Source organism: Mobula birostris, chromosome 11 (genome assembly GCF_030028105.1).
Source record: "Mobula birostris isolate sMobBir1 chromosome 11, sMobBir1.hap1, whole genome shotgun sequence".
Lineage (NCBI taxonomy): Eukaryota > Metazoa > Chordata > Chondrichthyes > Myliobatiformes > Myliobatidae > Mobula > Mobula birostris.
This window is the reverse complement of record NC_092380.1, coordinates 53,995,868-54,020,739: the sequence shown is the minus strand read 5'-3', so window position 1 is coordinate 54,020,739 and position 24,872 is coordinate 53,995,868. Positions and strand designations below refer to the sequence as shown.

Below are 24,872 nucleotides of genomic sequence, written 5' to 3'. Positions count from 1 at the left end.
CCTGATTCTCTCTGCTCATCCGCGTTCCTTAGTTAGTACCCTACCTTGTTTTACCTCAGTGCACTGTGTGACGAGAATACACATAAATTAAGATGTTAGCTGGCCTGGGCTGGCACCAGTGGGATCAGCAGTTGGTCTGCCACCTGTCTTCAGGAGAAAGAGAGATAAGGAAAACAATGGAGCAGCATTTGGAGATGTTAATGAAGGGACGGGAGAGAGTAACGGAAGGACAGCTGTCAAGATCGGCTCCCCCTTTGAACTCTGAACCGTTTGAAGTGATGGACAGGCGATACCCCAGCAGGGGGATAAAAAGGGACAGGTTCGCTAAGGCGACACGCACGACACCCCGAAGTAACGAGACCCTGGGAGCGGTGCATCTCCCACAAGTCGGTGGGAAGTTTTGGATGGCTGGTCGCGGGATCAAGCCATAGATGCACAGGGTGGAAAGGCACGATTGGCAGGAACCTGGTGTGTGTCCACCCTTGCCTGGGTGCCAGGTTCACCGCAGAGAAACGATCGTATCTGGAAACGGAGGGGTCACGGTCGGTGACCTCAGATGACATCACAAAGGGCTCGCCCGAAAGCTGACTGCGAAGAATGTCGAAGGTCTGTGTGGAAGCTGTTTGAATATTCATTCGTTTTGCTCTCTCTCTCCTTCCCCCCACTGTCCATCTCCCACGGCAGTGATTACTGCGAACTGAACTGAATTCAATTGAACTGAACTTTGCGTCACTTTGAAACTGGTCATTTACCCCTAGACAACGATAGAGCTTGATTGATCCTGTTATCTTAATTCTGTGTACATGTGTGCTTATCATTGCTGAACTGTTGCATTTATTATCCTTTTGATTAGAGTACTGTGTTGCTTGTTTCTTTAATAAAACTTTCTTAGTTCTAGTAATCCAGACTCCAACTGAGTGATCCATTTCTGCTGGTTTGGCAACCCAGTTACGGGGTACGTAACAACTGTGTAATGAGCTAATCTGTATGAACAGTCTGCAAGACAAGCTTTTCATTGTATTTCAGTACATGTGACAATAATAAATCAATTTCAATCATTTACTGCATATATCTTACCCTAGATAACTTCCCAAAATGCATCATCTCGCTCAGACCGGGATTAATTTCCATCTGCTCACGCGCTGCCGACTTTTCAAGTGATCTTCTTGCATTTTTCTGAGAAGTCTGACTTTTTTTAACATCTGACTTGTAAAACAGAACCAATGTTTATGCTGGTTTTCTGCCTAAGATTGATCATAGTCCCACCTAGCCTACCTGAACCTTCATTTGATTTTAGCCAAGGGTCCCCTGGACCCTGCGGGTATTTATTCCATGGCACCAGGGGAAACAAAAGGAAGGTAGTTAGTTCAAGCTGACGTATATTGGAATACGTGGAAAAAGGGTCGCTTCAAATTGAAGGTAAAGCCGCAACTGGAACTAAGCCTTTTAATGGTTAATGGTTAATTGTACAAGTAGAAGAAACCTGGAAAATTGACATCAAGATCCCAAATGTGCAAATGAGGATACACATCAAAGTTGCTGGTGAACGCAGCAGGCAAGGCAGCATCTCTAGGAAGAGGTACTGTCGATGTCCCGGGCCGAGACCCTTCGTCAGGACTAACTGAAGGAAGAGCTAGTAAGAGATTTGAAAGTGGGAGGGGGAGGGGGAAGGGGAGATCCAAAATGATAGGAGAAGACAGGAGGGGGAGGGATGGAGCCAAGAGCTGGACAGTTGATTGGCAAAAGGGGATATGAGAGGATCATGGGACAGGAGGCCTAGGGAGAAAGAAAAGGGGGGGGGGAAGTCCCAGAGGATGGGCAAGGGGTATAGTCAGAGGGACAGAGGGAGAAACAGGAGAGAGGGAGAAAGAATGTGTGTATATAAATAAATAACGGATGGGGTACGAGGGGGAGGTGGGGCATTAGCGGAAGTTAGAGAAGTCAATGTTCATGCCATTAGGTTGGAGGCTACCCAGACGGAATGTAAGGTGTTATTCCTCCAACCTGAGTGTGGCTTCATCTTTACAGTAGAGGAGGCTGTGGATAGACATATCAGAATGGGAATGGGATGCATGTCCGCCAGAGAAAGCAGGATCTCCTAGTGGCCACACATTTTATTTCCACATCCCATTCCCATGATCCTCTCATATCCCTTTTGCCAATCACCTGTCCAGCTCTTGGCTCCATCCCTCCCCCTCTTGTCTTCTCCTATCATTTTGGATCTCCCCCTCCCCCTCCCACTTTCAAATCTCTTACTAGCTCTTCCTTCAGTTAGTCCTGACGAAGGGTCTCGGCCCGAAATGTCGACTGTATCCCTTCTTAGAGATGCTGCCTGGCCTGCTGCGTTCACCAGCAACTTTGATGTGTGTTGCTTGAATTTCCAGCATCTGCAGAATTCCTCGTGTTTACATTTTTAAATGAGGATACAGCTGGATTTAGTGCTGATGCACCAAGGATTATTCCAGCTTGGGTCATATAATATCCCTAATGAATAGGCATAAGATAACTGCTAAAGTATCAGTTATTAGTCATCTTTGACTTGCTTAAACAAGAAGGGAATTGTTGTGACAAGTCAGTCAGCCAGTTTGTCTCCGTTAGGTGGAATGAGTGGGCCAACAGAGAACCAAAAGAACCACTATGTCAGCAGGTTCGATGGAAAAGCGAACCACCTTGGCATATTCTGCCCATCATGAGGCAGATGGTTAGCTTACTGCTGAAACAGCGGGAATGTCAAACTCATGTAATATGTCTACTTCTGCCTTACTGGGCTCTGCGTAAGTGATGCCCAACTGTACACTAGAAGAAGATGGCACCAGCAAACAATGCGACCAACAGCGAAATATTTCATATGGTTCACGAATCTACTTCTTTCACATCTTTTTTCCTACAAATGTGGTTCTGCTACTGTTGGAGCCTGTGATCTACATTCTGGTGGTGTGTTTTCCAGCTGATTGAGCGATTTGGCGCTCTGCTGTCTCCAAGGAAGTTCAGTGAGGTTTCAAGTGAAGTGTGCGGCCTCAAGGCCAAGAAGCCTGGAGACAGGGCACAAGCCCATGACTGACTCAATTTCCTGACAACTTCTCCAATTAAAGTGAGGAGGAAGATTGAAATCATCGAGGCAAGAACGGAAGGTGAGCGGGTGTTCAGTGCTATCTAGCAGCCACCCACTCACTGCAACCAAAGGAGGGTGTCTGCAGTGATGGTTTCTCTCTCCCTCGTGTCTGCTGCCCCCTGAGGAAGGTCCCTGCATTTGAATGGTCTCTTTCTCCCTTTCGCTCGATGCTGCTAGAGTCCTGAGTCTTGGTGTAACTGTCTCAGGGACATGTTTTATTGAGATGTTTATTTATATGTTTTTGTCATAAATTCATGAATATTTTATCACCTTAAAATATTTTATGTAAGGTTTATTTAATGCAGAGTGTAATGGTCACATGACCAGAGTTTGATAAAAGCATGACTGTGGCATTATGGGTCAGAACCAACATGAAAGCAGAGAAAGACACATGGCCCTAAAATAACCTCATTCTGCATGTGGTCCAAGAAGTGCACACGGTCATTTAAAAAAAATGTTTATATAATGTTGTTGCAGTGCCTTTATATGAACAGTGTGATACGTTTTAGTGATTTATTTGATTTCAGCACACTTCTGATGTGCTAACGTGTTTAGGCCTGTTTATTGGCGGACACTAGCTTGAGAGACTTTAAAAGACTGAGAGATGTATGTTTCAAACTTCTATGTCCTTTATTTTGTAGTTTTCACGGTGTCTATTGAAGAAAGAGAGAGGGAAATAAAAATAAATCTTCAAAGACATCTGTATGTTGCATGACCATTATTTCATTGGACCGGTGCAGTTACACTTGGGTACATTTTAATTGGCACGGTTTGTGCATTGAACTCTGCAGATATGATGTGTTTCTGGTTTCTAGATCCTCCTTTTTTTTGTTGCTTTTTTGTGTGATTTTGATTGGTGAGGCCTGCAGATAATGAACGACACAGCTCTAGAATGAACTGAATTGAGATGTAGTGTTTTATATTCTGTGTAATTGCTTGTTTTATTGCCATTTGTGTGATTTCTTTTGCATGCTGGGGTTTGATGTTTTTCTTTGAACAGGTTCCATGGTTTTCTTTGTTTCACGGCTGTCAGTGGGAAGATGAATCTCAGAGTTATATACTGCATATGTACTTTGATAATAAATGTACTTTGAATCTTTACACTGAGACTGTGCCTCAGCGTATTGTGAGGTTTTGTACTCAGGAAACAAAACCCATGCTTTAAGTGGAATACACTACCAAGCTTAATTATTCTCAACACAAAAGCTCAAGGAAATACTAACGAACAGGCAGCATTTAACTGGAAGTGATATAAATGAATAGAAGGATTGCCATTGATAATAACTGACAACTTGTATAACTATGCAAAAGCAGTTATTTTTGATATTGCAGTTGGTTGTCTAAATATATTCTTTGATTCTAATTCTAGTTGTGACATTAGCAATCAGTCTGTGAGTTCACACTCTTTTGGCATTTCAGGGCTCATTTAGTGAAGGTGTGGCTATGGTCCTCTGGAGGAAGGAAATTAGAATATTTAGGTTTACTCTCATTGACATGTGTTGTGGAATTTGTTGTTTTGTGGCAGCAGTACAGTGGATGATAAAAAATTACTATAAGTCACACCAATAAACAAACAAATAGATAAATAAATAAATAAATACTGCAAAAGAAGAATAGTGAGGAATGAATCACCCAGAAATCCGATGGTGGGGGGTGGGGGGGCTGTGGGGAAGAAACTGTTCCTAAAATGTTGACTGTGCATCTTCAGACTCTTGTATGTCCTCTCTGATGCTGGTATTGAGAAGAGTGCATGCCCCAGAGAGTGCGGATCCTTGAGGATGCTGCCTTCTTGAGGCACTGCCTTTTGAAGGTGTCCAACATGAGCAAGATAGTTCGGCTGATTGAATCGTGTCACAGCAACAATCTTGCATTCTCTCTCAGCAAGAACATAGAATTGATATAAATTGATATAACATATTGATGCAGCTATAAAGAAGGCATGACAGTGGCTATATTTCATTAGGAGTTTGAGGGATTTGTGTTTCGCCAAAGACACCTCAAATTTCTACAGATGTACTGTGGAGAGCATTCTAACTGGCTGCATTCCCATCTGGTATGGGGTGGGGGTTGCTAATGCACAGGATTGCAATAAGCTGCAAAGAGTTGTTAACCTACTCAGCTCCATCATGGGCACTAGCCTCTGTAGTATCCAGGACATCTTCAAGGAGCGATGCCTCAAAAAGGTGGCGTCCATCATGAAGAACTCTGATCATCCAGGACATGCCCTGTTCTCATTGCTACCGCCAGGAAGGAGGCGCAGAAGCCTGAAGGCACACACTCAATGATTCAGGAACAGCTTCTTCCCTTCTGCCATCCAATTTCTGAATGAATATTATAACCATGAACTAATTTTGTATTTCTATTTTTGCACTACTTATTTATCGATTATATACTTTCTGTAATTAACATTCTTTCTATTATTATGTATTGCGTTGTTCTGCTGCAAAGTCAACAAATTTCATGACATATGCCAGTGATATTAAACCTGATTACAATTCTGATGTGCACTTCAGGAAGGGGAAGTTGGGAGAACACACACCAATTCTCATTGAGGGGTCAATGGTGGAAAGGGTGCCAGCTTCAAGTTTCTGGGAATCAACGTCTCAGAGGATCTTTCCTGGGCCCAGATATCAATGCAATTGTGAAGAAGGCATGTCAGCAGCTATACCAATTAGTTTGACGAGATTGGTTTGTTATCAAAGACCACAATCTTGTCTGATATGCTAATCTTGTCCAAACCCACCATATTTTGAGCATTGTTGTAACAATTTGCTGTGTATGTGTACACTAAGTCAGCAGTCCCCAACCACCAAAAAAAAAGCATGCACCATCAGGCCGCGAGGAAATGATCTGATTTGGCGATAGGAGTCAGCTGCATCTTTCCTCATTCCCTGTCATGCCCAATGTTGAGCCATTACACCTGCGAGGTCATTACCCGCGTGTCATCCATGTCAGCTCTGGAAGAAGATCAACTCCTCGAGCTTGCAAATGACGGCGGGCTGAAAAGTATGTTTGACGTAACATCTCTGCCGGCATTTTGGATCAAAGTCAAGGCTGAATATCCTGAGATAGCCACGAAAGCACTGAAAACATTGCTTCCATTTCCAACATATCTCTGAAATGAATGCAACGAAAACCAAATTGCATAATGGACTGGACATAAGGAACCCCGTTTGAGTATCGCTGTCTCCCATCACCCCTCGATGGGACCATCTGGTTGCAGGGAAACAAGCCCAGGGCTCCCACTGATTCAGCGATATTGGTATTTGATTTTATATGTTCACACGGGGAAAATATGCGCTGTGTGTTTAATATCCAAATGTTACTTAAAATGTTATGATGCTATTGACTTACTTATATAACAATTACGGCACGGAAACAGGCCATCTCTGCCCTTCTAGTCCATGCCAAACGCTACTTTCACCTAGTCCCACCGACCTGCACTCAGCCCATAACCCTCCATTCCTTTCCTGTCCACATACCTATCCAATTTTTCTTTAAATAATATCGAACCTGCCTCTACCACTTCTACTGGAAGTTCGTTCAACACTTACTTCAAGCTCCCCTGATAATTGACTTATCGCTATATTCATGCGAGGAAAATAGGCGCTGTGTGTTTAATATTAAATTCAATAGATAAACCCCTTTAGAAACGAAATTGAGTGTATTAGCCACTTATCACCTATATTCCGGTTGTGATTAACAACCATCCCCCCCACAGAATCGCCAAAAATGATTTGTAGAAAAAATCGGCACGTACACGCATGCACACTGGTGCCCGTGCAAGGCTTCGTGGTCATTGTAGTCTCTGTGTAAACAATTCGGCTCTACTCTTGTCCGTTGGCAACCCTACCCACCCCCCCCACCCCGGGTCGGCCGGTCCGCAGTGCAAAAAAGGTTGGGGACCCCTGCACTACGTTATGCTCTGACACTCCTGAGTTCATGACAGGAACTAAATACACACAGTTTCATTTATTTGTTTGTTTATACCAGCTGTGAAGGGTGGCCTCTCCTCCAACTCCACCACTCTTCCTGAATACCAGAGATGGTTTGGCCAAGGCATCAGGAAGGTCTGATATTGCAAATGACAGGAAGTTGTCTGCCTTCTGCTTAGCACATACCAGCAAGTATGTGGCAGTACGAGTTTGCACTGCAACTTTGTACAGTCTGTTTGCTCAGTCTGCAATCAACCTCCAGAGTGGACTTCTCATTGCTGTAAACACATTCAAAGAGAAATCACAACCAGGTCCAACAGCAACACAAACAGCACACAGACGAGACACCCATTTCAATGAAATCTCCCATTGAAATTTGCTACATGCATTCCAGCTAACAGTTCAGAAATTCTGAAACTCAAAGGCTTCCTTTGTGAAGAGAAAACAGTTTCACAGACAGGAGTGCCAGGCTTCCTGTCGAGAGGAATTTCAAATCAGATGTGTTCTTTACCAAATTTCTTTAGATTTCAACTTTTTGAATCTTCCTTCTGTATAATTTAAAGTGACAACTTTAATAACAAACAGCAGATTGCTGAAGCTAATCTTTTAAATAAATTGTACAGTCTGTTAATAGTAAACACTGTGTGCTCCAACACAAAAAACTTTTGACACACGTACTTTGATTAGCTCTAAAAGGAGGGTTACCAATTTATCCAAGTACTCAGTAAGGAGAAAAGTAAGCACTTGTACAAAGAAAAGGAATACACAAGACACAATCCATGGCAGGAAGTGCATTAGAGAGCTACCTTTTAATCAAGTCGATGATCAAGATTTTAAAGGAAGAGTTTCGCGGCAGTTCCTCTGAGTTGAAGAGCCACCAATCAGCAAGAGGCAGTGCGTGAAAAGAGCTACCTTTCAGTCAGGTCCACATTCAAGATTTAAGCAGAGCTTTTTGCCAGTTTTGTCTGAGTTGGACAATCCATGGCAGGGAGTGCGTTAAAGAGCTATCTTTTATTTTGGATGGAGATTCAGATTTTAAAAGCAGAGTTTCGCGGCAATTTAGAAAAAGTTTTGACAAGCAACCAAATGGCTTTTGGGATTGATTAGCAAGAGCAAATTAAAGGAAGATGGTGGCAATTGCAGCAGCTATCATCTGAGTGGGCAGAGGCAGAGTGGTCATGTTGAGGCTTTAGCCCTTCGAGGCTTCTGAGAAGAGAGGCTTCAATTGGAGAAATCTAAAGAAAAGCTCTAGGTTAAGTTTTGCTTTCCTTCCCTTTTTTATATCTGCTCAGCTAGGACAGTAGACAGGATATCTGAATGCTCCACTTGCAGGATGTGAGAAGGCAGGCAGATGTCCAGTGTCCCTGAAGACTACAACTGTGAGAAGTGCATCCAGCTGCATGTTCTAACAATCCACATTAAGGAGCTGGAACTGGATGAGCTCTGGATCATTGAGGAAGCTGAAGGGTGATATATAGGACATATAGAGAGGTAGTTACACCCAAGGTGCAGTTTTCAGGAAAAAGGATGACAGTCAGGAAGGAGAGAGGGATTCAGGAGCCAGTGCAGAGTACCCCTGTGGCCATCCCCCTCAACAACTTTGGATACTGTTGAGGATGGGGAGGGTTGACCTAACAGAGGAATGTCACAGTCGTCAGGATTTCATGTGGTCTGTACATACCAGCTATGTGGTGAAAAAAGCACAACTACGCCTCTTTCACTTCAGAAGGTTGAAAAAGTTTAGTATGGGCCCCCAAATCCTAAGACCTTTCTACTGGGGCACAATTGAGAGCATCCTGACTGGCTGCTTCACTGCCTGGTATGGGAACTGTACTTCCCTCAATCACAGGACTCTGCAGAGAGTGATGCGGACAGCCCAGCACAACTGTAGATGTGAACTTCCCACTATTCGGGTCATTTACAAAGACAGGCGTGTAAAAAGGACCCGAAGGATCATTGGGGACCCGAGTCACCCCAAGCACAAACTGTTTCAGCTGCTACCATCCAGGAAATGGTTCCCCAGCATAAAAGCCAGGACCAACAGGCTCCAGGACAGCTTCTTCCCCCAGGCCCTCAGACTGATTAATTCAGACTGATACAATTGTACGAGGGGTGATTGATAAGTTTGTGGCCTAAGGTAGAAGGAGTCAGTTTTAGAAAACCTAGCACATTTATTTTTCAACATAGTCCCCTCCTACATGTACACACTAAGTCCAGCGGTTGTGGAACATACGGATCCCTTCTTTGTAGAAGTTGGCGTCTTGGACCTCCAGAAAGTGGTCCACAGCAGGGGTGATTGATAGGTTCGTGGCCTAAGACAGAAGGAGAAGAGTCATACAGCTCTTGTTACATGCATGTGCAGTTCAATTCTTTGAGTGATTATGCAGAAAGTTTGAAGTTAATAACTCATTTCCTGATAGGTGTTCGCGCACCAGCTGTGAGCCTCAGTCTCTCCCAAATTCCCAGCTAATATTGGGAATATGTCAAATATGCCCCTGTCCACTCGCTGTCCCCACAGTTCCTGTTTGGCTTTGAAAGCAGACACTTTATCTGCCAACTTGAAGACAGTTGTCATTCTCCCCTGAAATGACAAATTAAGTTCATAGAGCAGGTTGGAGATGTCACACAGATAAGCGAGTTTTGCTATCCACTCCTCGTCACTGAAATGTGCTGTCAGTGGTGACTTCTTTCTTGAAAGAAATCTCTGTAGCTGCTCTCTTAACTCAAAAACCCTGGCCAGGGCTCTCCCCCTTGATAGCCACCTGACTTCAGTGTGTAAGAGAAGACGTTAGTGCTCTGCATTCATTTCCTCGCAAAGCTGCTCAAACAGACGTGAGTTAAGGGCTTTTGCTATGATGTGATTGATAATTTCAACAACGTCACTCAATATGCTGTTAAGTTCAGGTGACATTTTTCGGCTAGCCATCATTTCCTTGTGTATGACACAGACTGGCATTCAGGAGCAACCTCTTTGACTCGGGTAGTGAAACTAGACTCATTAAGCCGTTCCAACAGCTGTGCTTCGATGTCCTCCGCTATGTCATCGATTCTCCTTGAAACTGTGGTAGCTGAAGGAGAAACCTGTGCCATCTTGTTAGCTGCAGCTTCTCCCAACAGTTCACGACACATGTCCTTGGCAGCAGGCAGAATCTATTCTTCACCAACAGTGAAAGGCTTCTTAGCCTTAGCAATATGGCTAGCCACTAAGTACGACGCTCTCAGAGCAGCAGCATTCGTGGAGGTGGTGGCTCTCAGCACTTGCTCACTTTTTTCCTGCTCAAAAAACTCAAAGGGTTTTCTTTAAGTGCGGGGTGCTTGGACTCAAGGTTCCGAAGCAGCTTTGAGGGCTCCATTGCCTCATTAGACAACTTGTCTCCACTTATCACACAGGGGGGGCTTGGAGTGTGCGAGTCACCGGTCACAATAAAGCTATATTTTATGGACAATACGTCGTATTTTCTGTTGAAAGAAACTTTCTTTTTTTTTGCATTCTTAGCCTCAGCTGTCTCTGCATTATCATAATCGTTTGGCCTTTTATGTCCCCTACCATCTCTTCCAAAGAAACTCTCAAGCGACGTTTGTTTTTTACTCATCGAGTAGTTGCAGGTTAATGACCGACTGATGACCTTGCATGGGTAATGACCTCGCGTGCGTTCAAGTTCAACAGTGGGCGTGACAGGGAATGAGGAAAGATGCAGTTGACTCATATTGTTTCCTCGCGGCGTGGTAGCACGTGCTTTGCGGCCCGGTGGTTGGGGACCACTGCTGTATCATATGATATTATGGTCTTACAAAAGGAATAATTATTAGAATTTAGATGTTTTCATCAGTGCATGAAAATCCACCTACACAAGAATCTCACCACAAGAATTAAACTCATGAGAATACTGGTTGTGAGCAATAATTGCTATTTTTAAGTCTGTCAGCCCTTTGAGAATTGTGTCTTGTGACTTACTACTTTCTACGCCACAGCCATGCTTGTAAGAAGTTCCAGGAGCAGACTGTGAAGACCCCTTGAATGTACTGCACACAGTTTGGCTAAGTTCTTTGTGGATCTCGTGTACAAGTCACTGGAATCACTCAATACACAAATTTTACACTGGAATAACAAAGAATTGCATTCTTCAAAATGGTGAAGTCACTGTGGTTTGGGAGGGCATGTCTGTGAAGCTCATGCTGTACCATGGCATGCTTGATGTACTGACTGGACCACGTGAGGGGAAAAAACGTGGTGCCTACAATTGTTGCAAGATGCAAGCCTGGTAACTGTTGGAATCAGTGCAAAAATGACAGTCCAGTCTCAGACCAGCTACTTTAGAAACCTCAGTGGTCATCATAAAATATGGAAGCATCTCTGTAAAGTTGTTTCCCTTCTTCTAGTCCAACCCACCCTCCTAAACCTCACTGTGACTTAAAATAACTTGATATTCTCTTTGTGAGTTCAGACAAAATTTGAAGTGTTAACCTTATTTCTCTTTGCATAGATGCTGTCTGATGTGTTTCCAGCAGTTGTTGTTTTTATTTTGTAAACAGACTATCTGATCAATTCATAAACACAAACAGATTCTACAGATGCTGGAAATGCAGAGCAACACACAAAATGCTGGTCGGGCAGCATCTATGAAGAGGAATAAGGAGCAAATCTTTCAAAATACGACAGTCGTAATGAAGGGTCTTGACCCAAAACATTGACTGTTTAGTCTCCTTCATATGTAGATGCTGCCTGATCTGCTGAGTTCCTCCAGCATTTGTGTGAATAAACCATGCACAATTTTCTACTTCTTTAAAACCATGTCACTGTTCATTGCCTTTAGCTGCCTTGAGCTCCAAAAATGTGTGGGAAAAAATGTTTTTTAAAAATTGTACCTCTTAAGATTGTCCAGCATTTGTCCAGTATGGGAGAACGAGGAGATAGTCAATCAGAGTTAGAGGGAAATAGTCACCCCGAAGTTGCAGGAGGCAAGTAACTGAGTGACTGTCAGAAGAAATGGAAATGTGAATAGGCAGTTAGCACAGAGCGCCCCTGCGGCCATTCCCCTCTATAATATGTATACTGCTTTGGATGCTGTTGTGGGGAATGACTTCCCAGAGGAATGCCATGGAGCCTGGATTACCAGCACTGAGCATAGGTCCATGGTGCAGAAGAGAAAGAGGGAGAAGAAGGGAACAGCGGTGATAGGGGTTTCTGTAGTCAGAGGAACAGACAGGAGATTCTGTGGACGTGAATGGGACACCAGGATGGTAGGTTGCCTCCCAGGTTCCAGAGTCCGGGATGTCTTGGATCACGTTGACAACATTTTGGAGAGGGAGGGAGAGCAGCCAGATGTCTTGGTACATATTGGTACCAATGACGTAGGAAGGAAAACAAAGAGGTCCTGAAAAGAGAATTTGGAGATATAGCTAAGGACCTCCTGGGTCGTAATTTCTGCATCGCTGCCTGTACCAAGTGCCAGTAAGGGTAGAAACGGGATGATTTGGCAAATTAATGCGTGGCTGAGAAGCTGGTGCAGGGGGAAGGGCTTCAGGTTCTTGAATCATTGGGATCTCTTCTGGGGGAGGTATGACCTGTTCAAAAGTGATGGGTTACATCTAAACCCAAGGGGAGCCAATATTTTTGCAGGCAGGTTTGTTAGAGCTGTAGGGGAGGGTTTATGTTAATTTGGCAGAAGGGTGGGAACTGGAGTGAAGGGACTCAGGATAGGACGGATGGTAAAAAGCAAAGATAGTGTGCAATCAGACTGTCAGGAAGGGCAGGCAGAAGGTAGGACATAATTGCAGCCAGCAGGGTTAGTATCAGTGCATTAGGGATACAGAATCAAATAGGGTAGCAAATGCAGCATTCAAAGTGTTTCATCTCAATGCACAGAGTAAAAGAAATAAGGTGGATGATCTTGTTGCACGATAACAGATTGTCAGGTATGATGTTGTGGCTGATGGATGATTGTAGTCGGGAGCCGAATGTCCATGGCTACACATTGTATTGGAGGGATAGGAAGGTGGGGGTGGAGGTGGGGGTGTGTGTCTCTACTGGTAAAGAATGGCACCAAATTCATAAAAAAGATCTGACATAGAATCGCAAAATGTTGAATTCTTGTGGGTTGAGTTAAAAAACTGCAAGGGTAAAAGAACCCTGATGGTGGTTATACACAGGCCACCCAACAGTAGGTGGGACGTGGACCTGGATTACAACAGGAAATAGAAAAGGCGTGTCAAAAGGGCAATGTTATGATAGTCATGGGAGATTTCAACACCCAGGTCAACTGGGATAATCAGGTTGGAAATGGATCTCAGGAGACTAAGTTTGTTGAATGCCAACATATGAGATGGCTTCTTAGGGCAGTTTGTCAGTGAGCCTATGAGGGGATTGGCTACACTGGATTGGGTATTATATAATGAACCAGAGGTGATTTGGGAGCATTAGGCAAAAGAACCCTTAGGAGGCAGTGATCACAATATGGTTGAGTTCAACAGAAAATTCGTTTGGGAGAAAGTAAAGTCTGACTTCAGTGGAGTCAAGGAAATTACAGTGATATGAGAGGGGATTTGGCCAAAGTAAATTGGAAGGAAATGTTGCAGGGATGACAGCAGAGCAGTAATGGTGTGAGTTTCTGGGGAAAAGGAGGAAGCTGCAGGACATATGTATTCCAAAAGCAAAGAAATGCTCAAATGGCAAAATAGTTCCACTGTGGCTGACAAGAGAAGTCAAAGTTAATGTAAAAGCAAAAGAGAGGCATACAACAAAGCAAAAATTAGTGGGAAGATAGAGGACTGAGAAGCCTTTAAAACCCTAGAGAAAGCAACTAATCATTAGGAGGGAAAAGATGAAATATGAAAGCAAGATAGCAAACAATATTAAAGTGGATAGTAAAACCTTTTCAAGTATGTAAAAAATAAAAGAGAGATGAGAGTGGATATAGGATCATTAGAAAATGAGGGCCGAGAAATAATAACAATGAACAAGGAGATGGCAGATGAACTAAATGAGTACTTTGCATCAGTCTACATTGTGGAAGACACCAGCAGTGTACCAAATGTTGAAGGGTGAGAGAAGAGAAGTGACCGCAGTTACTATTACAAAGGAGAAGGTGCTCTAAAAGCTGAAAGACCTAAGGGTACATAAGTCATCTGGACCAGATGAACTGCACACTAGGTTTCTGAAAGAGGTAGCAGTAAAGATTGTATAGGCATTAGTAATGATCTTTCAAAATTCATTGGACTCTGGCATGGTGCCAGAGGACTGGAAATTGCAATTGTCACTCCACTATAGAAGAAAGGAGGAAGGCAGCAGAAAGGAAATTATAGATCAGTCAGCCTGACCTCAGTGGTTGGGAAGATGCTGAGGTCTATTGTTAAGGATGAGGTTATGAAGTACTTGGTGAAAAAGGGCAAGATAGGATAAAGTCAGCATGGTTTCCTTCAGGGAAAATCTTGCCTGACGAACCTGTTGGAATTCTTTGAGGAGATTACAAGTAGGATAGATAAAGGGGATACAGTGGATGTTCTATATCTGTATTTCCAGAAGGCCTTTGACAAGGTGCCACACATGAGGTTGCTTACCAAGTTAGGGTCCCATGGTATTGCAGGAAAGTTACTGGCACGGTTAGAGCATTAGCTGATTGGGAGGAGGCAGTGAGTAGGAATAAAAAGATCCTTTTCTGGTGGTGTTCCGCAGGGGTCGGTGTTGGGACCACTTCTTTTTATGCTGTGTATCAATGATTTAGATGATGGAATAGATGGCTTTGTTGCCAATTTTGCAGATGATAGGAAGATTGGTGGAGGGGCAGGTAGTGTTGAGGGAACAGGAAGGCTACAGAACGACTTGGAGACATTAGGAAAATGGGCAAGAAAATGGATAATGAAATACAATCAACGCACACAAAATGCTGATAGAACGCAGCAGGCCAGGCAGCATCTATTGGAAGAGGTACAGTCGACGTTTCAGGCCAAGACCCTTCGTCAGGACTAATAGATATTACTGGAACTATATAATTAATAGAGATAAAATATAAAAGGAAGATAAAAGGCACCACACTTATCAAAGTTCAATTTCTTCGTGCACAAATAGTTGGAGCTCGAGACCTTCCTTCTTCACCCTGCGATCCCCTCGGACCACCTCGACCTGCTGCCTGGGACCAACCATGGTGGTTGACCAGACGCTCCACACGAGTCCGTCTCCGTCTCCTCTCCTCGCCAAAACACCCTGGACCTCAGACTCCTGCTCGGGGTCTGACCCCGTTGGCGAACTCACAGAACCTTGTCCATCCTCTCTCTCTCTCTCTCTCTGGCGCCTTCTGCCCCAAAACCCGTATATCACAATAACTTAAAGACACACTAGAAAGAATAACATCTATCCCAATTGGTTCATTCGCTCTCTTATCAATAACATAATCCAAACAAACTACTAGCGGGAGGACTTTCTCAGCAGTTAACATAACAAAGAAGCCATTTTAATTAGCCTACGCAGTAACATAAAAGAAGAAACCCCTTACACCTCCAAAGCGAATCTTGTACGACTGAAACTGAGTAAAGTTAATGCTATAGACTGGAGAATTTAATTGCATTAACTGCATCCACAATCATTGCAACAAGTATTGGGGTGATTGCCCTAAAGTTTCAATAGCAGAAGGCTCTCACATAAGCAAACTATTTCTTAAGGTGTTTATATTTCTTATACCGATATCTAATCTTTAAACAGTGTGACCCATGAGTTTGGAATAATGAAAGGTTCATATTGCACTTCTAATGCAGGCCATCTCCAGGGTAACAAATGGATTTTGCTTTTACACAGGTTCATATATCGAAAAATATAGACCACCACAGTAATGTCATGGGTGGCATCACAGCAGATAAGACTGATAAGAAAGAACAATGACTGGAAGTGGATAGAGAGAGGAAACTAATTCTGCCATTCATAGGAACAAACATTCACACGTGCATCATGCTTTTGAAGTTAGTAACATTGTGGGGGGGGGGGTTCACTTGTACATACAAGTTGGGGATCTGTAACCTGTGGACAGATCTCTCTCAGTTTCACATCAGCTGGGGCAAATGTTCATTAACAAATGATCAATCATAATGTGAATGAGCCAATCAGCAATCACATTAAATCCTGCTGCACTTCAACTTCATTCCAGTTGACTTCCCGCTCTAATGAAGGTAATAAAGTGCACCATAATGTCCTATTTAAATGAGCATATAATTTTTCTGCTAAGATATCTCCTAATCCTGGGCAACTTTATTTATATACTCTTTAACTGTGTTTAGGTCAATGGCTTCAATTGAAATTTCTCATATCCACTTTCTTATTACCTCATTATAAACTCCTTCAACATTATAAACCTCCAAAATGTTACATCTGCTTTCAGATCAAGATTTATCTACCTTTCTCTTAGCTATACCACTAGCGTTCATGCTCCAAAATTCTCTTGTGATATGTTTTCATTTCTTCAGAATCAGGTTTATTATCACTGACATATGTCATTAAATCTGTTGTTTTGTGGCAGCATACAGTGCAAGACATAAATAATTCCTATAATTTACAAAAAATTAATTAAGTGCAAAAGAAGAATAGTGAGGCGGTGCTCATGGATCATTCAAAAATCTGATGGTAGAGGGGAAGAAGCTATTCCTAAAATGTTGAGTGTGAGTCTTCAGGTTTGTGTACTTCCTCCCCAATGGTGGTAACATGAGAAGAGGCAGGTATCAGATGGTGGGGGTCCTTAATGCTGGATGCATCTTAAGGCACCACTTTTTGAAGATGCTCTTGATGATGGGGAGGATCATACCTGTGGTGGAGCAGGCTGACTCTACACCAGCCTTCTGCAGCCTCTTTTGATCCTGTGCATTGGAGCCTCCATACCAGGCATTAATACATCCAGTAAGAATGCTCTCCATGGTACATTTGTAGAAATTTGCAAGAATCTTTGGTGATCTACCAAATTGTTTCAGCCTCCTAATGAAGTATGGTCAGTGTCATGCCTATTTTGTGAATGTATTAATGTGCTGGGCCCAAGATAGATCCTCTGAGATGATGATTCCCAGGAACTTGAAGCTGCTCACCCATTCCACCACTGGCCCCTCAGCGAGGAATGGTGTATATTCTCACAACTTCCCCTTGCTAAAGTTCACAATTAATTCCTTGGTTTTGCCGACACTGAGTGTAAGTTTGTTAAGATGCTTCTTCAAAATTGAACTAACTGCATGGTTTAATAAACATGAAAAAGTCTGCCAATGCTGCAAATTCAGATAACACACTGCAAAATGATGGAGGAACTCAGCTGGTCAAGCAGTTTATATGGAAATGAATAAACGATGTTTGGGCTGACACCTTTCTTCAGGACTGGAAAGGAAGGGAAATTCTAGTGAATTCTAGTGAAATTCCTCCTTGTTTCAGGGGCTATACAAGTGCAAATTTCCAAAACGAAAAAGAAAGCAATTAGAAAGGAGTTAAAATCCAAAATGGTTGAGTGAAATGAATGAATTTTGGGTGGACAAACATGCAGTTAGTCAACTATACATCCTGCAAGGATTGGAGGTCTTGCTGAGTCTCTAGAAATTATAGAACTAGACTGCATTTGCACTTGTCCACTGTAGATGCCCAGATGTCATCTGTTTTGAATCTGGGCGAGCTAATCTGAATAACCCCAGGCCAGTCAGCTAAACATAAATACTCAGGAAAGCTTTAATATTTGTAATGGAGAACAAAATTATCACATTTGATTTTGAACATTTCAATAACAAAGGACAAGCAAAGAGACATTTCTGCAGTTCATGTTGTACTTGTTACATACACCTGTTAGGGTGCATTCTCCAGTTACCTTATAAGGTAACTATAGCCTTTAGCCAGGAGCAGATGTCATCAGGTGGTTCCTAACCTTCACCGAGTGTTTTGACCCTTAACCACGACACTCTCCAGTTGGTGGGCTGGCAATGGTGGCCAAATCACTGCCCGTCTGCTCCTGGCTTTCAGCACCCCTCCTCTCACCTACTCCAAATCCTACAAGAAGCTCGTTCTGCCTCTTCCCCCATCCTACGAGCTGCTTGTTTTTTGCTCCTTTTGTCCAGGCCCAGATCTGACAACAACCGCCATGCTGATTTGGCTGGGAAACCTCTGCAGCCCATCTCCACAGGGAACAACCATGCCTGCCATCCCTTGTCTTTACACTCCTGCACTAAGGGCTGGTACTTCAAGGCCTTTCTCTCTTGGGCCTCTTCCCATCCCTCCTCCCATGGCATAGTCAACTCGACCAGAATTATTTTCTTGTCTTCTGTTGACCACAGTACAATGTCCGGGCGTAGGGTTGTGTGCACCACATCTGGGAACTGCAACCTCCTTCCCACATCAACCCCCATCTCCCAGGACCTGGCCATTAGCAGCAGATTGGGCTTTGGTTGTTTGGTTACGAAAGGCCTGGCTCCCTCTTTGATGAAGGTGATGGCCTTCCTCAAATCTGTGCCAGCCGTCCTCTTCTTGCATCTCTCCTGCTCTAGTGTGTCAGCAAGAGCCAGAAGCACCTTATCATGGCGTCACCTATACCGTCCTTGAGTTAGAGCTGTTTTACACCCGGACAGTATATGAGCCAGTGTCCCCTTTTGACCACAGAGCTTACAGTTCAGGTCCTCTCTCATCCCCCATGTGTACAGATGTAATGGTGAAGGAAGGGTGTCATACACGGATCGCAAGAGGAAGGAAATACGGAAGGGCTCCAGTCTCCATAACACTGCCCATGAGATCTTGCATTTAGGCAGATCCCATTTTGATCCGGCACCCTGGGACCCTTGTCCCACTGCCTTTGAAATCCGCTTCTCTTCCTCACGGATCTGTACTTCTACCTGTATCATGTCTCGCCTGTTCCTTATGCTTGCGTTTCCCCACTGCTGGAAGTGAACTGAGCCGAGGCCTTGCCGCCCATCGCAGGGGTTGCCGATGATATCTCGCAGCTTCAGAGAACACACTGCTTCCTCCACAGCTGCGTTGGCTGCCCACTTGTGCCCAGATCTGGTTGTAACGCCTGCTTGCTTTACCAAGACATCATTGCAACCTCTCAAGCTTAATAAAGCTCTGCATTTTGCCACCTTGAATTCCTCCACAACAGATGACAGGGGAAGCTGCAGTTGCCCAGAATGAATGTAAAGGCCCACTGAAGAGAAGCTTGGGTGAACTCCCAACCATCTCCGCAGGTGCTTGTTGGTTTTCCTCTCGGTGCCCTCTACAGCAGTCATGGGGAACTCATAAAGTGTGAAGAGCCAGAGAAGCTTGGGCAGAATGCCGTATTGGTACAGCCAGGTCTTGAGTTTACCCGGAAGTCAGGATTTGTCGATCTTCTTCAGCCATTCCTCTGTCTGCTTCACAGCATTGGTGACATTGGCCCCATCTGTCAGTGACACATTAAACCACTTTCTCAAGCACTTTATCGGGTTATCTTCGATGGAAGGGATGACCTCACCCTGAACCTGGAGGCTAAACTTGTTAGTAACTTTGTCCTTTCTGATCACCATGCACCTGGACTTCTTAGGCTTGAAGGACATCCTCGCCCAAGTGGCTACATTACCCAGGGTTTCCAATACCCATCTTGCTTGGACATGTGACACAGTTGTTATAGTGATGTCGTCCATGAATCCTCGTAGAGCTGGCTGAACAATGCCTGACTCCAGTGTCGGGCCACGGGTTACATGTTCTGCTGCTGATAATAGGAGGTTCATTCCTATAATAAATAGGATGGGGGGAGATGGTGCACCTTGTTAGAATCCCCTTCTGGAGGTCCTGCCACCTAGTTGTGAAATGGGCTGATGTAAATCTGAGTTTGAATCCTCCTAGGTAGCCGGTGATCATGTCTCGAATAGCCACTGGGATGTAGTAGTGGTCAAGTCCTTCTAGGATGAGGTCATGTGGAATAGACCCGTAGGCATTCACGAGGTCTAACCAGACAACTGTTAGGTCGCCTTTTTTCTGCTTGGCCTCACGGATCAAATGTCTAATCATTGAGGTGTGCTCCAGACACCCCGAAAAGCCTGGAATACCGCCTTTCTGGATGGATGTGTTGATTTAGCGGTTCTGCATCATGTAAGAAGTCAGCCTTCTTGCGAGCACAGAAAAGAAAATCTTACATTCCACATCCAGGAGACTGTGTATTGATGCTTCTGGACACATCTTCAGTGATGTTCCTGGAATCATCGGGTGTTTCGGGTCTTTCAACATCATACAACCTCCTCCAGGTGACCCAACCGGGGCTGATCAGAACCCAGCTTGTGTCCAGATGGCTAGCTACTTATCACTCCATGGCTCCCCTCTTTTGAGCCACAGCCATCTTGAGGCCCTCTCTGCTGCATCGGTGGTACTGAAGATGGCTCTCCTCTTCCTCTCTCCCTCGATGCCCAAAATACTGAAGGCTCTAACTAAAGAATGGGCTACGAATCCCCTACAACCAACCTCCACTGGGAGACACCTCGCTCTCCACCCAGCCTGCTGACAGTTGCTGACCAGTCCTGCGTACTTGGAGAGCTTCCTTTCAAAGGCCTCTTCCAAGCTATCTTCCCATGGGACTGTCAGCTCCAGCAGCACCACTTGCTTAGTCGACTCAGACACTAGGACAATGTCTGGTCGCAAGGCGGTGGCTGCGATATGGTTCGGGAACTTCAGCTGCCGTTCGAGGTCCACCAACAGCTGCCAGTCCCTTGCAGAGGTCAGAATGCCTGCAGACGTTCCTTTGGCAGGTATTGGCTGCTCCCCAGCTCTGACAAAGGCAATGGTCTGCTTGGAGGGTCGGGACCGCTTCGCTCACTCAACTCCTGCGCTGACGGCTCCAGTGATGGTCTTCAGGACCTGATCATGCCTCCACCTGTACCGTCCCTCACCAAGTGCCCTTGCACAGCCGCTGAGGATGTGCTCCAGGGTTCCTCGCTTGGAGCACAGTGGGCACGCAGATGTCAATGCCTTGCCCCATGTGTGCAGGTTTGATGGGCTTGGAAGCACATCGTACACTGCCTGGATGAGAAATTGGATGCGGTGTGGTTCGGCTTTCCAAAGATCAGCCCAGGTTACTTTCCTCTCAACTGCATTCTTCCATCTTGTCCAAGCTCCCTGTTGCTTCATTCCCACCGCCTTGCAGGTTCTCACCTCCTCCACTATTGCTCTCACCTCCTCCCGAACTAGATGACGTCTTTCCTTCCCTCTGGTGTCCATTTCGGGAGTTGGAAAGGATCCTAGCCCAGCTCGGCCTCGTGACCACTCCCAACAGCCTCCTGTGACACAGCCTCGCCTCTGCCTCCTGAACAGCTTCCTCTGTCCTCCACTTCCCGCCAGTACTTACTTGGATCCCTGCTCTAGCCACTTTCGGGTCACTTAAGTCCCTATACTTTATCACTTCTCTGGCTCTTGTTACCTTGAATTCTTCCTCCAAGGATTTGAAGGGCAGTTGCAGTTTGTTGAGGTGTCCATAGAGTGCGATGCTGCTCAGGCTCTTTGGCAGCCCCAGCCATCTCCTGAGGTGGTTGCTAACCCTCCTCTCTAAGGTTTCGACTGTTGAGATCGGAACTGCGTAGACGAGGAGGGGCCACAGGATTCTGGGAAGAATGCCATGCTGATACACCCAGGCTTTAAACTTCCCAGGTAGGCCAGACTAGTGCACAGATTTCAGCCAGCCATCCAACTCGGTGCAGGTTGCCTGAGTGGATGTTGTGTCCCTTAAAGAGCTGTCAAAAACTTTGCCTAAGCTCTTGACTGGCTTTTCTGTGATGGTTGGGATGGCTGTGCCTCCATGCCGAAAATAAGAAACAAACCCTCTATTCAGAGCTAAGGATTACCAGGGGACAGAGGAAAAGATTCAAGGATATATTCAAACCATCCTTGAAGAAGTGGGCCATTCGCACTTGGGTACCCCCGGCCAATGACATCACAAAGAGAAGTAATATTTGGGATAGTATTGAACATGCACTGGGGAGTGAGCCGATCAACCTGTATTGAACTATCACTAAAATAACAAGAAAAGATTAAAGGCTATGGATTTAAGGAGATGGACAATAAATTGCATTAAAATGGCTTAAAAAAAGGAGACAAGACACAAGAGACTGCAGATGTTGGGATCTGGAGCAGCATCTTCAAAGTGTCCCGTTGAAGGGCCTCGATCTGAAATTTCAACTGCCCATTTCCCTCCACAGATGCTGCCTGACCCACTGACTTCCTTCAGCCTTGTTTGTGTTGCCTAAAGGAGGTAACAGAGGCAATGTACTTTTCTCTACAAAACAAAAGAGCACTCAGGACTGAAACGATGTGTCCCACAGGGCTCAATCGTTGAGCCATTTCTCCTTAATTACGCAATACAATAACATTCAATAAAACATTAAAATATACAGCTTCAAACGGACCAAATCAAACACATGGTAAATGACTTATTGGAATAAATGTAGAACGTAAATACTCTAGGACATATACAGGTTCAGACTAAACTAAATACGTTCAGGTGCCTCTAGTTAAGTTGCATTATGTCTGGCAAAGAAAGCTAAATACTCTACAGGTACCTGATGGGCCAGGAATAGGATTCTCAAGTTATGAAGCAGCACTACGACAGATGGCGTTTCTAAAGACTTCTTCAAGTGTCATCTGTCTCATTAACATAGGTTTATGTCTAAGCAATCTCTCTTTAAATCATATACAGTGGTAGTTCCGACACCATTTTCTTCAGTAAGACGTCGCACAGACAAACCACGATCAAGCTTCTGCAATAACTCCACTTTCTGCGTTATTGATAATGCTTCCTTCTCTTTTTCTCATTGCTACCCATAGGGGTATCTGCAGCTCTTTTTGACATTTTCACAGTGAAATTAAACACAAAATCAACAGTGAAGACAAAATATCAGCGAACAAAAAATGCACGTCTGACCAGTGTGAGCGCTGAGCCACAACTGACGTCTGGCGGCCTCTACTAGTGCTGCCACGTCACATCTGAGTGACGTCAGCTGTTGGCATGCCAAGCAAGCCTTGTTACGACTCGCTCCACACTCCACGAAAAAACTTCGATTTTGGGAGCTTTTCGGATTTCAGAATTTCGGATAAGGGATTGTGGACCTGTACTTGCTTTGCAAAAGTCTAAATAGGAATGCTGCTTAAATTTTCTCATGAGGACAAAACTGATGCTCCTTTTGAAAAACATAGGAAGCTGGAAGGATAAGATGGGGCTAAAGTGTGACAGAAAATTGTCAAAGGCAGATCTGTTACAATTTGGCTTTAAGACATTACTGAATGTAATCTGAATGGCAGCTGACCCAGTCCATATTGTCAGTCTGTGATCAACCTATAAATTCAATTTAGTTGAGAATAAACTAACCTTGACCAGAATTTCCTACAGATAAATTACCAAAAATGTTAGTAGGAACCAGTTACCATTAAACTCATTCAGTAAAGGTCTGGTGCAGAGAAAAGGCCATTTTGTTTAATCCCCATTTAGCAGTTTTAAATTCCAGACTTATTGTAGTATCACAGCTTCAAATGTATGGCAAATTTATTTTTGCTAGCCTTCATTTTTTAGTCATCTGGGTAAGACTGTCAATAGGTATGAATTAACATCATCGTTAAACTGTGCTTTGAACCCCTTAGGAAACCGGGAGAATCTGTCAAAGTCCATTGAGAAGAAATAACAATTGCCCCTTCTTTTGATTTACAGTTGAGCAGAGAATCCAAAAGTAAAGTGACAGGTCATAACCCACTTCTCCGCTCTTTCATTTATTCTAATAACTCCTTCAGTATGACATAAATTTTAGCATTCACAAGGAATCTTAGGACCATGTTACACTCAGCTGTGATCCTCTTCTAAAAATCCGCTGACCTCTTTTGTGAATAGGACTGAGAGGAACAAAATTCTCCAGTACTTCAATCCAGAAAGGGGGAGTTGGGAGGAAGAGATAGCAAAACAGAACTGTTAAATTAACATTTTTATTAAAAAATTGGAAATGCAAAGAAGGATTCATGCAAGCACATGCCTGCAGTTAACAGCAAAGTTAACAACTGCATGTGAAGCTACTTTGTTTTTCACTGTTTTTTAAGTCAGAATTACATCCCTGTCTTTCAATTACAGAAAGAAAGAAATCCCTTAAGGCAGGTTTATCCAGGAGATTAAGATGCATGGGATTCAGGGTGTATTGTTCATCTGGATTCAGAACTGACATGCCCATAGAAGACAGAGGATAGTGGTCAAAGGGATTTATTCTAGCTGGAGTTCTGTGATAAGTGGTGTTCTGCAAGGATTTGTAGTGCAACCTTTGCTGTTGTAATGTAGGTAAATGATCTGGATGAAAATGTAGATGGGTGGGTTGGTAAACTTGCAGATGAGAATGAGTGATACTTGATCTGCTAATGAGGATAGCTAATATTGTTCCACGTTTAACAAAGGCTCAAAAATAAACCAGAAAATTATCAAGGGAATGAAACAGGGCAGGTGATAGAAGTTTGTGTAGGGAACACTTTGCCCTAGTGATCATAATGCCATTAGTTTCAAAGTAGATATGGAAAAAGATAGATCTGGTCCATGGGTTGAGGTTGTAAATTGGAGAAAGGCCAATTTTGATAGTATCAAAAAGGATGTGGCAAGTATGGGTTGGGACAGGCTGTTTTCTAGCAAAGGTGTAAGTGGGAAGCCTTCAAAAGTAAAATTTTAAGAGTACAAAGCATCTATGAGCCTGTCAGTCTAAAAGTCAATGATTAAAGGTTTAGGAATCCTTGGTTTTCAAGAGATAATGAGGCTCTGGTTAAGAAAAAAAAGAGGTGCATTGCAGGTATAGTCAGGTAGGAGCAAATGAGGAACTTATGGAGTACAAAAAATGCAAAAGAACAC

The 24,872-nt window shown here is 44.0% G+C and overlaps 1 protein-coding gene across 1 annotated transcript in view; it reads right to left on the bottom strand.

The window, feature by feature from the left end:
* Positions 1–24,872, bottom strand: part of LOC140205083 (N-acetyl-beta-glucosaminyl-glycoprotein 4-beta-N-acetylgalactosaminyltransferase 1-like) — an 872,662-nt gene that overhangs the window by 163,382 nt on the left and 684,408 nt on the right. The gene's annotated exons all lie outside the window — the stretch shown is intronic.